The sequence below is a fragment of the Symphalangus syndactylus genome, chromosome 17 (genome assembly GCF_028878055.3).
Source record: "Symphalangus syndactylus isolate Jambi chromosome 17, NHGRI_mSymSyn1-v2.1_pri, whole genome shotgun sequence".
Taxonomy (NCBI): Eukaryota; Metazoa; Chordata; class Mammalia; order Primates; family Hylobatidae; genus Symphalangus; species Symphalangus syndactylus.
The window spans coordinates 92,369,677-92,386,846 of NC_072439.2; positions in this window are offsets into that span (position 1 = coordinate 92,369,677).

A 17,170-nucleotide genomic window follows, 5' to 3' on the forward strand; every position below is an offset into this window, starting at 1 on the left:
AAAAGTAGCTTTAAAACTAGGACAACTGGTAGAGCCGTGTTAGGAACTTCTTTGTGGAGCTGTATCAGATGTAATTTCAGTGCAGATTTTTCTAAAATAAATTGAAGGAGGAACTTTTCTTTGGTTAATGTAATCGTGGACTTCAGCACACCAAAAGTGAAAAACAGTTTTCAAGAAGAGTGGCCTTGTTAAAGGCTTCAAAGCTCTGTTTTCAGGTGATATGGGCTAATCTTCTAACTGTTGTCTGCGGAAACTCACTAAAAGCACTGTCCATGTGTCTTAACCTGGTTTTCTTGGGAACCTGAGATGAATGTGAAAGATGTCTCCTCTATTGCTTTACTAGGGCGAGGGATTCCAGGAAGTAACAATGATGGACAAGGGGAAAACAAACAACAAGGTGGGAGAGTTAATATGAAGATTTATTATCCAGTAGTCTACCACAAGGTTCACTGATTGGTCAGTCCCATGGGACTATCTTCTCAAAAGCTGTACAAACTGTGTATCAACACAGTCTCTTCCCGGAGAAAAAGGAAATTGTTTAAACTCCCAAGCCTCTGCTCCTATTGGGCAAATGCTTCCCCTGTAAGTTTTTAAATCCCCAACACTTCTCAGTTGCAGATATGTGGGCCCAAGTGGAAATTCACAGCTTCCATCTTCAGTATCGATAAGGGAGGCCCAACATGGGAGGCAGGAAGAGTACAGTATGGATGTGAGACAAGGCACTGTCAAATGATACATGTGTGAAGTTAGCAGCCACATGGCTACAACTGCAACAAGAAGCAGATGGGACCAAAATAATCTAAAATGGTTCATAAACGGTACCTGATAGAGCCAACTGTAAACCAAAAATAAAATTCTGAGCCCTCCAACAGACTGAATGGATCCCTCCTCTCAGCCAAGGGCACTCCAAAGTAAACCTGAGAAACTAATCTAGGCCATGATGGGAAGGTGGGCCAGATATGCCTCATTCATTATACCCTCTTCCCTTTGGAATTCAGACACAACTGACTAGCATTAACATTAAAACAGAGATCTTACTACTGACAAAACAGACTCCTTGTAGCAATAAGATACCAAATTTCAACGTGGCTCTAGCATAGCATCACATGTTAGACAGCAAGCCTTGAAAGAAATTGAAGTACCTTATTCCAAAATATATTTCTTTGGCATATTTTTTAATGGCCCTAAAAAGCTGGTAGCAAGCTTCATCTATATAATAAGAACCTTGGTCCCAACAACCCCTTATCTTAGAATTAGAAAATCTTTGAATACACCTATGACCTGGAAGCCCCCACTTCAAGTTTTCCCACCTTTCTGGACTGAACCAGTGTACACCTTACATGTATTGGTTGATATCTGCTTGTAATTTCTGTCCCCTTAAAATGTATAGAATCAAGCTGTAACCCAACCACCTTGGGTACATCATGTTCTCAGGACATCTTGAAACTGTGCCTCAGGCCTTGATTACTGATATTTGGCCTAGAATAAACCTCTTTACATCTTTTACAGAGTTTGACTCTTTTTATCGACATCACCCAGTACATCACTCTGATTTCTCATTATTCTATTATATCTGACTGCAAGTACCAATATGGAGTCTCATTTTTATGAGAACCTGATGCCTTTACTTTTGTCCACTCTGTCTCCAGGTCTCCTTCTAGACATTGGCCACTTAAAGTCACTTAGATGTGAAGATTTAAGGTAAGATAGTTATTGATGTATATTCAAGTCTCTGCTGCTCCATTCAGCATTGAGGCTGTAACTGATACCCATCATTTTCCTTCTCTACTTCTTATTCTAGATCTCCCTTATCCTCAGCCAGCAGTTGGCTGGTCTGTGTCACTTGTCTGGTAAGTTCTAAGTTCTTAGTTATCTTTCTGAGCTGTGGTTGCTGCTATTGTTCATTGACTATTATCAATGGATCAATGCCAATTGATCAATGCCAATTGGCATGGCAGTTCCAAATACTATCATCCCTGCCTACATTAAATAGCAGAAAACATCACTCCTCATGATAATCCAAATTGATTGGGTCTTTATTACATAAATTTCTTTCTTTGCTGGCTGATCCATTGTTTTAAGAGCCAAAAGAGCAGGTGGTAGATATAGTTTCAAGTTTATGATAAACCTTATCGTGGCCTCTGGAAGAAGTGTTTACTTTTCTGGGAACCAGAAACTCTTAACTCGGCAAAGCCTAAGATTGCAGTGACAAGCTTTACAAATTATGTAATTGGGGCCAAGAGGAGGAACGGTGAGAGGTGAGGATCTTATTTCCTTCCTTTAGTTCCCAGATGAATATATATATTTCCAGACAGAGCATTATATATTAACCTTTCCTCTGAAAGAAAAAGCGAAGGAAGAGGAGTACATTGTACATTATTTAATTTCCAATTGCATATGCTTTGTGGCTGCTTCCTTATTTATTTATTTTTTTTTGCATTGAAAATCTGAATCAATCCAGCTTGGTTTTGGTTTTGGGGTTTTGGGTTTTTTGTTTCTTTGCTTATTTTGCCTGACGACTGAAAAGGAACATAATATAGGTTGTGTGTGTGTACACGTGCACACGCACATTTGTCTATCTATTCAAATGCCAAGTCAAAGAGTGTGATAGTCTCTAAATGTTGGGTATCCAGTTCCTCCTACTCTCATAATTCCAACTTAAAACATCCTGTGCTTCTGGTTTAGTTTCTTTTCCTATCCACACCCCCATAGCACTTTGTTGTGATATCATAGTCTAAACTTACAACCTGTCCCTGTTATTTAAGGAATTCCCCACACACATCTGTGCATTTAGCTTAAAACAAGCTGTGGGGATTTTTGTTGGTGCGTGCTGTGTGGGTTTCCCAAATGGAGTCTTTATTTTCAACACCTACAGCTTGCTCAGTCCATTCTGATGCTGGGATGGTTTCCTTCTGTGAGTAAATGTCAGTGAAGTGCTCCAGGCAAAGCTACTGCCCTCACGAAGCTTATGAATCTAGTTTGTTCCAGGAATAGATGCCTTATGCCTACATGCAAGTAAACATTTAGATCAGGTATATTAGATAATCCAGCTTTAGGAGATTAAAAGAATTGACTCTTGCTGCTGAAGGCTAAAGGACAAGCTTTGCCTCACATTATAATTCTTCACCCAAACCAATTATATACACATATTTTTTGTGGATGTACAGGCATATAGTAGGTACAAAAATATGTGTGTATATAATTTTATTCTACAAAAGTTCATGGGATCTACTGTGAACCAGGAACTGTGCTAGGAGTAAGCAGAAAAATACATAAATGTAAATGAGACATACAAACTTGTGAGGGTGATAGGACATACCTAATAAACATGATAACCAAAGGCAGAGTAAGGTAAATAAGAACCAACGAAGAGTTACGGGTTTCTGATACCACAGCAGATGTAAAATTCTTTGAAAGTCTGAAGCGCTCTAACGTGTAAGTTGGAGAGGAGCAGGCTATCCTTGGGTAACAAGTGGGCCAATATTTGGCTTTGGGGTCATTACCTCTTTCATTCTATGTTCTTTTTTATTTGATGTACCTGGGGAGGTAAGGTTTGTTTTCAAGAGTCATCAAAATCTATTTCACTGCCACTGTTTCATCATACGCTTTTTGGAGAGTCAATTTCCTTCTGAGGAGAGTAGTTTCACCAGGTAGCATACTGAACGTCAAAGCGTGGTACCTTCCTGTATTTGTACATCCCAGTATGATCTTTCTTCTTTGATATTACACAAAAACATACATATAATTATATATATAATAAAATAAATATAATTAGGTACATATAATAATACATTTTTCTCAAGAGAACTCTTTCATGGGAACATAGTAAGAAAAGCAAATTACCTTAGTTGAACTGGAGGAAGTGCCAGAGCCTGCCTTATTCAGCCCTCTTGCTGCTACCCTCACTTCTCTGAGTAAACTCTCTGAAGCCATAATCTCGTAACCTGGTTTAAAACAACTCGATTATATAGCTTCTAAAACACTTCAAATTGTGGCGTTCGTGAATCTGAGACTGATAATGTCTGCGTGACCTTATGTCTTTAGCTGCTCAAGCTTACGATCGATGGTAGAATCAATCTTGTGGCAGTTCCCAGCCTCCTAGGCTCCTCTTCGCTTAATACTCTACCTACTCCACTAATTCTCCAGTTTTGGCAGCTGAAACCCTGCATGTGGCCTGCTTCAGATCTCTGATATGGAAATGTATGAGATATCAAGTACTTTTAGCCCCTGAGTTTTCCCTGGACTTGGGTTAGTCTTCACCTCTGGCTCCCTGGTCTTGGATACTATGCTGAGTTAGAAAATCCTGCCAGTTTTTCCCTAGTGACCCAGTCTCAACAACTAACTTGCATGACCAGGACATGAGCTGGGGCTTCTCTCGCTCTCTGGCAGCAAGTATTTACACTAAAATCTTTGACAAAGTGTACTTCTCCTAAGAGTGCATTTTTTTTTAAACCATAATAAGGAAGAAAACCTTAGATTAATTTCTGACCTGCACAGCCTTAAACTAAAGCATACCAGAATTGCAGGAGGATATGAAGAAAACAAAATTGCAGCACCTGAAATCTAACAGCTACCACCTTTACTGAGCTGAATGTACTGGAATTACCAGGAAACAGCCAGAAAGAAAAAATAATAATTCAGGAAAGGAAAAACGTGTGTTTTTGGCCCTATTTCTTTTTGATGCAGGCTGTGTGTGGAAAAGAGCTTGAAAAAAATTTTATCTTGCTCCACCTCGTGGTGGATGCCTGCAACATAATAATTCTTATGCAGTTTCTTCCAAAAACAAACAAACAAACAAACAAAAAAAATCACTATGGATCTCTTTGCATGCCTTAAATAAAAACTGTCTGAAATTGAAAATTGAATTGCAATTCTTTTGCAACTGTATACTTATAGCATAAGAACGGAGACATCTCAGGCGTTCAGTACAGCAGCAAACTATATTAGAAATTATAGTTTAAAAATAATTTTTAAGACATTCTTGCAGTGAATATCAACAATATTTTGGCACATGAGGAGCTTCTGCCCCTGTAGGAATAAGTATGTCTGAAACATGAAAGAAAGAAAGAAAGAAAGAAAGGATAAAAGTAAGGAAGGAAAGAAAAGAACGGAAGGAAGGAAGGAAGAAAGGAAGGAAATGAATTTTTAGAAATAACCAGGGGCTGATTTATGTGCAATATGATTTTTTTCAGAGTTCATAAAGGGTAATGTGTGCTCCCCTACTCCCTAATTCCTGACATTTTTAAATGGTTAATACGGGTCTTTTATTTAAATGATATTCTTTTTTATTGGCACATGTGGGTCAATTTTCTCCTTTTCTGTTTTACTCAAACCAAAAGCTGCAATCTCGGCAATTTCTCCCTTACATAAGAGGCTGTTATTACAACAGTACTGGGCTGTGCTTCAGCCACCCATAACACGCCCACTGTATGTAGTCTCATAGGAGGCATTGGAGGTCCAGTGTCTAGCCAGAAATGAGAAGCAGAGATTGTTATTTTTTTTTTGAGGTGTGACTAACCCACAACCTTCTCAATTCCAACTAGTTTTATTTGTTTTCCTGTAACCTAGTTTTAAATACATTTCCGAATCAGAGACTGCCCTCAAAATGTAACCCTTCACCAACAGAAGCTTGTCTGGGAAGATTCTGCAGAAATTCCTCTCCGATTTGAAAAAAATAATGGATTGGAAAGTCATTTTTTGGCCAGGGTTCAGTGAAGAAAGTTAGGAATTGGCTACCAATGTCACAAGAAACAATACTATATATAAAGATATTGGTGTGTTGAGATAGCTTATATTATTCTAGATAAAGGTCATCTAGGGGAATCATATGCCTGCATTTCAGTTCTCATTTGAGTTACTTACCCTGAGCAATAGGAAGCATGAGAAGGGTTACAAAGATCCACTTCCTTGGGCAGGAACAGGTTTACAGCCACGATAGACACTCACTGTGAGGAATGTCAAGTGGTGTGCGTATGTGTCTGTGTGTAGGGGAGGTTGATGCTTGAAATAAACCTCCTGAACCATGCTAAGAAGTCCAAAGTATGATAACAAGTGTGGATTTATCCAGATGACATTGGGGTAACATTACAGTGTTTTAAGCAGGGAAATTACATAATCCCATTTAGATTTTATAACGATAGTCAAGCTTCCATGTGTAGAATAAACTGGAGGAAAGCATACTGAAAGGATGAAGACCAGCTAGAAACATATTCAAAAGTCTAGACAAATGATGGTGATATGCCTAACATAGTAGGATTATGGATATTGAAATCGGCTGTATTCCAGAAATATTGAGGATAGAGAAACAACAAGACTTGGAAATAGCTTGGAGATCTCCGTGATGATAACAATTTAGAAAACATGGTCTTGTTTCAAATCTTACTGTGAACACATGCAGCTATTTGCCTGTGGATTTGTGTTTTTCTGACTGTAGGAGCATATTGGGTCTGCACTCAGGGAAAACTAGAAGTGCAACAGTTATTGCTCCAGAAACAACCCTCGACAAATGACATAAAGGAAGCTGACAGATCAATACTTCACTTTCCTCTCACTCGATAATATACCCATAAACTCTGTCCCACTAGAGTTCTAGGGTTCCCCAGAAAGATTTAGCTCCAGTTACCAATAGTGGTACATGACTTCATAATGCCCCCTGTGCTAGAATTCTTCCATTTCCTATTTTGCTTCCCCATTCCCTCCCTACTCCCCTACCAGCATTTCTTGGGAAAACCTGAATATTTGTCTTAGTGTCTGTTTTGGATAAAAAGATGAAAACTTTCACTAGAAAGGGATGGTATTGGGGTGGAAATGAAGAATTCACATTTGGGAAAGATGAGATCAAGACACTCTATTCAGGTTATTGTAGTTTAGTCTAGCCCTTAGGGCCTTTCTGGTGTCATGTTTGAAGACTGCTTCCAGAAGCCTAGTTTCTGAAGCTTTGAGCTAAGGATTGGTCATCTTTTGCCAACAGTCTTTTTAGACATCTAATTTGTTCTTCCAATGAGTGCTGAATTTGTTGTTGATTACGTCCCCTCTGTTGAATGAAATTTAATTGTATTATACAAATTGGATTAAAGAATATTTTTGGTATCACGTTTAGCTTTTTATTTCATTTAGCTAGGGTAAAATACGGTACTATAACCTGAACTGTGTTCCTCAAAATTCATAAATGGAACCCTTGACTGCCAGTGTGACTGTATTTGGAGACAGGTCCTTCAGAGAGGTAATTAAGGTTGAGTGAGGTCACAAGGGTGTGGCCGTAATCTGGTAGAGCTGGTGTCCTCAGGAAAAGAGGAAGAGACACCAGGGCTCTCTCTCTTTCTTAGTTCTGACAAAGGGAAAAGGCCACGTGAGAATGCAGCGAGAAGTCCATTAGCCACAAGCTAGGAAGAGTTCCTTTACCAGGAACAGAATCAGCTGGCATCTTGACTGAGATGTCTACCCTTCAGGACAGTGAGAAAATAAAGTTCATATTAAGCCACCCAGGCTGTGGTGTTTTGTTATGGTACCTTGAGCTAATATATATGGGTACGTTAATGTTTAAATTAATGTCTTTACTACTTATTTTCAAACTTCAATGTTTTCCTTCGTACATTTTAATTTTCTTTTTTCATAATGTTCTTTCCTAAGAGAATGAATTTTGGACCCAGACCATCTGTTACTTTGCTCAAATTCTTTAACTTTATTTGAATCAATTTTCTCAAAGGTATGAGGATGATGATACTAATATTTGCTTCCCTGTCGGATGGCTGTCTTCAAAATAAGCACATTAATTATAATAAAGCCTGGAAATAAAAATATTTCTTTTATTATTGCTGTATGTTTTCAATATTCTTCAATATCTTACATGAATTTTTTTAACAAATTAAATTGAACCTTTCTATTCCTGTCTTATTTTTCAGACATAGCTTTTTCCTGTCTTCCGTTCCACTAATTCTCTCGCATTTCTTCTTGCCACACACTTCTTTCCCCTGGGTAGACAGAGCCTCACAAGCTCATCCTTATTTTTCCTCACGAAGGGTTGTCAAACAGACCATCCATTGAGATTCCTACTGGATCAATTGACAATTGATTCAATTTGGTCACTAGGCAACATATTTTAGGAAAAGAATGTGGTGAATGCTGTTTTTGCATTTATTTTCCAGGATTAAAAGCTTCTTCAAATAATCTGCTTTGTCCTAGGATCCATGAAAGCTTAAAATAGCACTCACACCGTCTGCACTTGCTTGCCCTTTATGCCATAAATTCCTTCTAAACATATACATCCGTGTCAAGTTGGCATTGATATAGGATGAAGATTTATGTGTTTAGAAGGAAGTCAAGAAAGAAAGAACATTTGGAAAGACTATCAAGAAAGATAGGTTTTCAGAAAAAATAAAAAAGTAAAAAGATAGGAAAACTGATGAATGCTAAAACACCCTACAACAGTTTATCAGCGTGAGTTAGCTCTTCATATTCTCGTAGTCCGTTCTAGAATTGGGACCTTCTTTTCAGGCTCTTTTTCGACAATGGCCACTGGAGGGCATTGCCAGCCAGCAGTGAGGGAGGTTTATAGCAAGTTCTTAACATGGAAGTTAAGGTATAAAGGTCAGATGTGGCAATAGCGTCAGACAGCAATAGGGCAAACACGAAAAACTACAACTACGTGTCTCAGAGCAAGATTTTGCTGGCACTTAGACTGAGGTCTAAGAAAGAGTTGTTGAAATATGGTGGGTGTTTGCCCTAGATTTTATTTTCCCTTCTCACTGTTAACATTGATGTTGTCATTTATTTACAGCTTTATGGTTGCATGGGCCTCATATCATTTGATCAGTATGTTCTCTAACAGTTTGGTCTCAGTTGAGTTTCTGAAAATTTGAACCTGATCTCCATGAAAAGATGGCATAAGCAAGTCTCTTCAAAATGGGAAAAGGTCCTCTAGGAAAGCAAAATATTACTTTAACATTTGAACATACCTGCAAATTTCTTATTAAGTTGATTTATAGTGTGACACATCAATAAGGTACTTGAGGCTTGATTCACTAGACTGATATGCCACCCAATTGGACCAGTGACAAAGCATGAATTAGATTGCCAACAGTCATTTAGCTTATTCACCACCTCTACTTAGGGGGCCAGTGATGCTTCCTCTGATCACCTTGCAACGGTGCCCATGTGAAAGCCCAGCACCATGTTACATTTCCGTTCTACCTTCTCTTCTTATGCTTTGGAATATTCAAGTCAATATTCTTCAAATTTCAAGTCTGTGGGGAAAGGGTGGTATTTTTAAATTCTAATTTGTTTTAGTGTGCATATGTGTGGTTTGTTCATGTAGATAGCTTTGCCGTTTACCCTCAATTCTTGGCAAGCCAGTGTTAAGTGACTGGTTTTACACTTGGTATGGCTGAATGGGTACTGAGACTCAGCTTGCCTGAATTACAGAGGCCATCGAGATGTTCTAACCTCATGTTTCTGGAGAAGTTTTCAATTGGCTTTCTGCACTACACCCTCCTGGAGTGCCTTGGACATCAGTGACTACTTCTTGTCAGTTTCCTTTACTTTCCTCTCTGGTGTTGGAACAGGAGCGTGCCCAGATCAGACATTGCACCTATTTTCTTCTGGGTCTGCCTCACTTTCATGGTGATATCCTCCAGCCTCATGACTTTTAAAACCACCTGTAGGCCAATGATTCCCAAATTTATATCTCCACTCTGCATCTCTCCCATATACTCCAAATTCCAGTTTCCAAATGCCTACAACGCTACTTGAGTGTCTGATAGATCTCTCAAACTTAATATGTTCAAAACCAAACTTGATCTTTCTTCTAAAGCTTAGTTTTCCCTTCTCAGTTTATAGCAGCTTGTAGTTTTCTGTGTGAAAAGGGCTATGTAAACCAAAATAAAATTCTGAGCCCCCAACAGACTAAATGGACTCCCCTCTTCACCAAAGGGATCCCAAAGAAACCTGAGCAACTAATTCAGGGCATAAATGGAAGGTGTGGGAGGGGATCAGACGTGCTTCATTAAACCTTTCTCCTTTTGGAATCTGGGCACAACTGACCAGCATTAATAACAGAGCTCTTAAGACTGACAAAACTGGCTCTTTATAGCAATAAGTTACCAAATACCAACCTGACTCTGGTATAGTGTCACAGGACAGATTGCAGGCTCTGAAGGAAATCATAGTGTTTTACCCCAAAATATATTTGTTTGACATATTTTGAAATGGTCCTGCAAAGCTATCTCTTGTGGGGAAAATTTGCATTCTGTAGAAAAGCTTTTTCCCTTACTAGATCTTTTCTGGAGAGGAAAGCCTGATACCATTTAAGGTCTGATCAGAGATATTTACTATCTATTCTCTTTGAAGCCTGCTACCAGAACCTCATCTATATGACAAGAACCATGGCTTCCCTTAAGAAATTTTTTATGCTGACTTCAAATTCTGTAGGCAATGCCTAACTCTTCCAACCAAATCCACTCATGACCTGGAAGCCCCCACTTTGAGAAGTCATGTCTTTCTGGGCCAAACCAATGTTTACCTTAAGTGTACTCTTTTATGTCTTTGCCTGTAACTTCTGTCCACCGAAAAGGTGTAAAACCAAGGGTAAACCACTCAACCCTGAGGCACATGTTCTCAGGACCTCCTGAGGCTATGTCATGGGCCATGGTCTTTAATGTTCGCAAACTAAACCTTTAAATTGACTTAGACTGGTCACAGCTGCTTTTTTGGATTACAGCTAGAATCATCCTTGACTCTTCTCTCTCATACCTACATCAAATTCATAATCCGATCTATAATTAAATCCAGAATCAACAATGCTCACCACTTAATTGTGCTGTAAATGTCATCCTTTCTGTCAGATTATGGCAATAGCCTCCTTGCCTCTACTGTCAAGTCCCCTAACAACATGGCAGAGGGACTATGTAGATTATAAACCTTTTTCACTATGCATATATAAGCAGGGCAGGCCAGACAGGTTTTAATGGGAGAAACACACACGTTAGGGGGGAGATACTAAGGACACAGATGGGGAACACTGCGATGGAAATGTGAAAGGTGAAATATTTAGCTGAGATTGAAAAGGAATCTAGAAAGAGGGATGAATGTTGTCAAATTGGAAAAATCTGAATGACTTAAGGAAAATATTTATTTCTTGCACAGAGATATTTACAGCTTACAAAGTGTTTTCAAGTATTACTATTTCACTCAGTCTTCACCCTTCTGTACTAATGTAAGTAGAAAGAGATAAAACAAACTGAGTCTCTAGAAGGTTAAGGACATTTTTTCGAGGTCGTGAAGTGTGCAATTGAGCCTTAAGTCACAGGAATTTCTTACTACACCTGGAACTGGTGGCAAGTTTTCCACTGGCCCATGGCAAAATAAGAAAAATAGGAACAATGAAGTAAATTTTTCATAAAGCTAAAAGTATTTCATTCAAAGAGGTATTCTTTATTTTGAGATTATATTCTCCTCAATCTTTGATGTCATAATGTTCTTTATTTTAAAACAATAATTAAGAGTATTTATAAACGTCTTAATTGGGCAAAATAAAAATGAGTTCTTAAATTTAAAAAGTATAACTATCTATCCTATGCAAAATCTGGGAACTACTGACCTATACTCATGTCTCAAGTGAGAAAACTTGAGAACCAGGTTGCATTCTCATTAACATGTTTTCTTCTAGTCAGTACCCGGGCTTTTGAAACTGCCTATTTTTTTTTGTATCTATTTAAAGCAAATGAATAATTCTAAAGCAAGAAGGACTAAATGGGAACCTTCTGTATGTGTGCTTCATGTATGATCTTCCTTTCTGGCTCCCTGCTTCCATTTAGGAATTGAGACTATAAAAATTTAAGTGTAAAAAAATCTTATTATTTTATTAGATGAACAGTGTTATTCACGTCGCTGAAAAGCTCAAAGGAAAAGATGATTACATTTTAGAAAGTTGTCTCTGTTCCTGTTAAATGATTGCTAAGTATATGTATTTTTCTACCTCTTTTTCCTAAATTCTACTGAAATGATGTAATAGATACAAAAATACATCCACAGCAGTGTGAGTACTTGGACAAAAATACCATTTTATCAGAGCAGTGAAAAGTTTCTGAACAATAAATAGCACATTCATTTATTTTTTCAACAACTATTTGCTGAGGATGTATTATGCCATTCTAGGCATGTAATGTAAATACCCATTTGTTAAAAAGAAATATGTCAGATTATGATAAATGCAATGTAAATAATAGATAAGTTCATGTGATAGAAAAACGACTTGGTGGCTGCTCTAATCTGGGTAGTTATGGAAGAGCTCTTTGAGAAACTGATCTCTTAATCGACAGGTAAATAAGAAGGAACTAGCTGTTTAGATATCAGAAAGAAAACTTTCCCGAGAGACAGAAAAGCAGTGCAAGGGCTTAAAATGTTTGGGGATCTAAAAGAATGCTAGGGGGGTGATGGTAAAGAGTAGGTCATAGGGGGAAGAAGGACCTAGATTATGAAAGCTTTTTAAAGCCAGACAAAGAGTTTATATTTATTGTAAATAAGATGAGAAGCAACTGGAGAAATGTCAGCAGGAGAGTGGTATGGTATGATATGTTATTTTAAAAGACAGCTTTGATTAATTTTTGGAAAGCGAAGGTGGTATATAAATTCGGATGATTTGGCTGTAATTATGGAAAAGGTAATTTACAGTCTATATAAAAGTGTTAAAACTACAATAACTAATAACAAATCCATAGATAGGACATCTCAAGGGTCGTTTATTCAGTGACAGCAATAACATTAAAAACTAGAGCCTTTTAACCTTTTCATTCTGACATCTTTGGTGTCTTGGATTTGTCCCCATGGTTGCAAGATAGCTGCAGTAGTTTCAGATTTTAAATGCAGACATGGCAACACCCATAGGTATAAGCTTCCCAATAGACCTTCAGTCTGACCAGCCTTTTCTTAATAGCCACAAAGAGTTATGATTTACATGTACAGATTTATCTTTACAGCAATAAAAATGTAAATTGGGGTGAAAAATTCTTCATTGGCCAATATTTGCCAATTAGGATTTCAAATATGAATAACTAAGAAAGTTGTACATCAAAAAAAGCAAATAATTAAACTCTAAGTCTTAAGTTAGGAACCAGAAAAACACTAGATATAATTATTGTCCTTTAAATTTTTTTGAGGATACCACATTCATAAAAATGATCAGATTGTTTTGAAAAGAAAAATAAGACTTCAAAAATAAAAATACAAATGCAGAAACAAAAAACAGATGGGCTAAAATAGCAGAATGAACACAGCTGAATACTAAATTTCTAAACTAGAAGGCAGAGCCAGTCAAAAAAAAAGTAGATATTTTTGCAACTCACAGAAATACAAAATTTTAGTAAATTTTAAAAAGTGAAAAATAATAGAGATCAGATTTGTTGACTATAATGTGATGATAGTAAGAAATTAACAGCAAAAGGGTAGATAGATGAAGACAATCCACTTGGAAAATATAAAAAGAAGACAGCTGAAAAGCAAAACTTTGGTTAAAGAGGGATTGAAGACTACAATTACAGGCAATTACATGGTGTGCCAGCTATGCTGGCCATAGCTCTGAGACATGTTGATTATTTGCTGAACATACAATAGCAGCATATATGAAAATATATAAGATTAGGCCAACACAATATTTAGAAGAAATTATGTTGCCGTAAATACATTAATTAAAAAATAAAAGTGATTGAAAGTAAATCAACTATGCATTCAACTCAAGAAAAAGAGAGACACAACATACCTAAAGATAAGGTGGAAGTTACTGAGCTAAGAAGCACGAGAACATGTTCATGGGGCCAGTACTGAATGAGGCTTACTTTGTTATCAAATCTTTCTCACTGAAGTGTCACCTTACAACTTTCTCTGTGCTGCAAGACCCTCTTATGCCATAAAAACTTTGTTTTTGAAAGTGACACTTAGCTAAATTTGTCCAGAAATAGTGTGAATAGTAATGAAAAGGTAGGTCAGAGTGGAGTAAAATAGAAGCAAATATTTCATCCATAGATGAATGATCACTAGGGAGTAAATGTCTACTCAAAACGTACTGTGGGCTCAGAGATGAAGTGTGAGTTGGTCCTATGGACGCCTCACCTATGGTAGCTGGCCAAAAAATGAGGGTGGGAATGAATCATACTTAGTGTGAAAACCGATAGAAAGTGACCAGAAGCTTGAGATGTCTAATTTCAGGAGTATTATGGTCAGAGCCATCTCATGATACCTAAATATAGCTTATTTTAGAATGCTTACCAATAACTTGTTTTTCTTTTTTTAAGACAGGGTCTCACTCTGTCACCCAGGCTAGAGTACAGTAGTGTGATCACAGGTCATTGCAACCTCAACCTCCTGGGCTCAAGCAATCCTCCCACTTCAGTCTCTCAAGTAGGTTGGCCTACAGGCGTGTGCCACCATGCCTGGCTATTTTTTTTTTTTTTTTCATTTTTTGTAGAGATGTGGTCTCACTATGTTGCCTAGGCTGATCTCAAAGTCCTGGAAGATTCTTAAGTGATCTTGCTGTCTCAGCCTCCCAAAGTGCTGGGATTCCCAGCATGAGCCACTGTGCCCAGCCACAACTTATTTTTATAGTACTTTTTCGTAGTCCTTATTGTTTATAGAATATTATCATTCTTTTTGCACTAGGAATTAGTTCCTGTATGGAAGTTACTATGAAACAAAATTGTGTTCAAAGTAAAGAAAAACATTCTAAAGTCTAAATTATCAGGTGGTAAGGTGGCTTCCATGTTAGTTGAGAATTTTTCAGTCTCTCAAAACATTAAATAATGGCTAGCAGATTGCTTATATGAAATGCTAGAGAGGAAAGTTATTTATTGAGTGGAATAGGGAGAGGGGTGACCCCAGATTCCCTTTACATCCTGACATTTTAGGAATTGTGTTTCTGGTGTACCCCACTTACTATAGATATATTAAAGGAGGCTTCTGCTAATTAGCTTCCAAATAATTCTGTCTAAGCATAGAAAATAGTTCATCTTGTATATTTTGTAGTCATTCCTAGCCCTTTCAAAGATTCTACAGTTTTAATCAAAAAGAAATAAGTAATGTACATTGCTATGGTTTGAGCTTGTCACCTCTGAAACTCATGTTGAAACTTATTCCCCAATGTACCAGTATTAAGAGGTGGGGCCTTTAAGAGGTTGTTGAGTTATGTGCACTCTGCCTTCATGAATAGATCAATCCATTCACGGATTAATGAATTAATGGGTTATCACAAGAGTGTATCTGTTATAAAAGCCCATTTAGCAAACTTGGCTCCTCACCATGTGATGCCCTGCATTGTTTTGGAATGCTGCAGAGTCCTACCAGCAAGAAGCCCTTCACCAGATGCAGTTCCTTGCCCGTGGACTTCCCACCCTCAGAACTCTATGAAGTAAATTCCTTTCCTTTACAAATTACAGGTATTCAGTTTAGCAACAGAAAATGGACTAAAACAGCATGCCTTTATTCAAATATGGTTGTTCTATATATTCTGGACTTTCCAGCAATAGCATTAAATGATGTTGTACATTTTGAAGCTGGAACTTCTTTTAAGATATTCTGCTCAGGTTCTGACAATAAATACACAAATAAATCCTGCTCATATTATTCCTGCCAATGCTTTTGGCATTATTATTCACCAATAATGCAATGCATTATTCACCAATGCTTTTAAGGGTACCAGGTATGAGTGATGTTGCTTTGACTATTATGGCAAATCCAGCACAATAGATCACATTAACATGGTGACACTATGGGATCGTTTACATAAAAACAGTTAACATTTGTTGAATATTTTCTACCTACCAGTCATTATTCTAAGTACTTTACATTTGCTGGCTCATATAATCTTCAAATCAGCACTACGATGTTGATGTCAATTTTATCTTAATTTTACTGATGGTAAAATTGAGGCAAAGAGAAGTTAATATACTCAAAAGTCACAAAACAAGTGAGAGAGAGAGCAAGCTCAGATTTAGACTCAGAAAGTTTAAATTCCAATCACATGCTCTTTTTTATCATTTCTACTTTAGATGATGTAGTCTATACTGGGGAGAAAAAGATTTCAGGAAAAGGAGAGGAAAACAACAAGGGGCAGTGAGGTGGAGTGGAGAGAATATTGCACTTGGAGTCAAGACTTTGTATTTCTTGTTTTGACATGCCTCTGTTTAATTTTTAGTGGATTGTTTAATGGCTGATCCTCATCTATAAAATGCAAATTGACTGCATGCCTCTTGATTTGATACTCTTTCTTTGTCTCATTCTAGACCTTTCACAAATCACCTTCACATGAATGATCTCATCTAAGTCTGACAGAAATTTTCCAAGAAACTTGAGGTTCAAAATAGTGGAGGCTCCCACCTCCACTGTCCCACCCACTTTTTTGCACAGATGGTAAGGATCTTCGGACTCCAAAGGCAGTGTCTCTTCCTCCTATATTCTGCTGCCCTATTTTATGTATATAAAAGCATCTTTAAACTGTAAAATAACTTTCATAACTAAAGTGGCATGTAAAGGTGGATTGGTAAGGCTTTCAGCAGAAGAAGGTTGCAAAGAATGAATAATTTTGGAATTTATTTGGAGGAGCCAGACTAGTTTACATGAAAACCACATGCATTCTTGATTTATTTTGTTTAAATCCCAGAACAAATGCTAAACTGATGGAAGAATATGCTGCTTTTCTGTACTCCCGTGAATTCCTTATTTTGTAGCATAAAATGATAAATGTTTGAACAGCTGCAATTATAAAGTTAAGAAACCATACAACACACATACACACAAACACACACATGAGCACAACCTTTTTTTCTGTCCAGGATTGTGGATTGGAACTGTGCCACAGAAAAGAATCCATGGGTGACAAATATATTTTCATTCATTATGCTGCATCCATTGCATGGCATAACTTTCTCTGTGGGAGGTTTACCTCAAGAATGGCAAAAAAAAAAAAAAAAAAAAAAAAAGAAAGAAAAAATGTGAACAAGCCAGCTTTCTTGATTTATTGTCTTGGAATAGTTTCTGAGATATTGTTCTTCTTCGGGTACAAGCTAAATATTTTTGCAACAATTGAGGATTAATGGGAAGGAGTCGATGGGTGGAGACAGCTTGGCCTTAGTTATTGTACAAATCTTTAGTTTGCATTTTATCTTTGTATACTTAAGCAGCATGAATA